The sequence below is a fragment of the Pteropus alecto genome, unplaced genomic scaffold (assembly GCF_000325575.1).
Source record: "Pteropus alecto unplaced genomic scaffold, ASM32557v1 scaffold65, whole genome shotgun sequence".
Classification (NCBI taxonomy): domain Eukaryota; kingdom Metazoa; phylum Chordata; class Mammalia; order Chiroptera; family Pteropodidae; genus Pteropus; species Pteropus alecto.
The window spans coordinates 8,708,313-8,709,492 of NW_006439191.1; positions in this window are offsets into that span (position 1 = coordinate 8,708,313).

Genomic DNA, 1,180 nt, shown 5'->3' on the forward strand with positions numbered 1-1,180 from the left:
AGGAAGGAAGGAAGGAAGGAAGGAAGGAAGGAAGGAAGGAAGGAAGGAAGGAAGGAAGGAAGGAAGGAAGGAAAAGCTTACACTCTATCAGAAATTTAACATTTGGACGAATGTCTCAGAAATCACCGCGTATTTTAAATCACTAATTTTATATCAAACTGACTTCTTAAATATGCTCTACCACCAATTATTCATCTAGAGAATAGAAAGCACCATAAGAAATTTACTTTTCACTTGATTAACACTTTGTAGTAAACTCGAATAATTCAAAACAGCTCTGTTAATTCCGGTTAAATTCACTCTCCACCTTCTAATAAGAGAAAAAGTTAAGTCACTAATAGAAAAGGTATTTTCAAAAAATAAACGTCAAAAATATTCCATTGTAAAAAAAAATATATATATATATTCCATTGTAACATTTGTAAGCAAACGTCACAAAACAGTATCAAACGTAATCATACAGAATTAGACACGCCAAATTTTTAACTCTTTTACTCGCCCCAGGCAAATTTCAGTTTGCAGTGAATACGCCCTACGGCCAAGCCTCTCTAGACATCTATTTTCATAAAAGGTAGAAAACGTTTGGACTGTGTTCCTCCCCCACTCCCAGCCCGTCATCTGTGGACTGATGTCACCCACCGAATACCAGCCACGCATTATCCAGGTGGGGCAGAGAAGCCGCGCCAATGAAGTTGACTTCAGTTTGATGGCAAAAGAGTAAGTGACAGCAATTTGCTGCAGTCCCCACTACATGGTGAATGTTACTAAACATATCAAGTGCGCGATTGACAGTGGAGAGGTGGGGGTGACTGTCGAGAGCCCGAAATGGCAGATAGTTACAAATATTTATCAGCTAGCCACCGAGGAGATCGTGGAATTCTAACCGGTCAATCTGGCGGTGACCTGACTGATCACCGAAGCTCGAAGGCTGGTGTGAAGACCCCTGACCCCTCTCCCGTGACTTCCCCTGAATCTTCTCCTCCCTAAGAGGAATTGCAATGTGCAGAAGCAGCTGGCGGAGCTGTGAGGACAGAGGGCCTGATGACTGAGCAGACGGAGACTGGAGCCATTCATTCCCTCTGCTGCCCCCTTTCCCCGGTTAGAAATAAGTTACCACAGGTAAGAGATGCTTGAACCAGAATTAAGGAAAAGAGAAGGAAAAAAGACACGTCCCAAGATG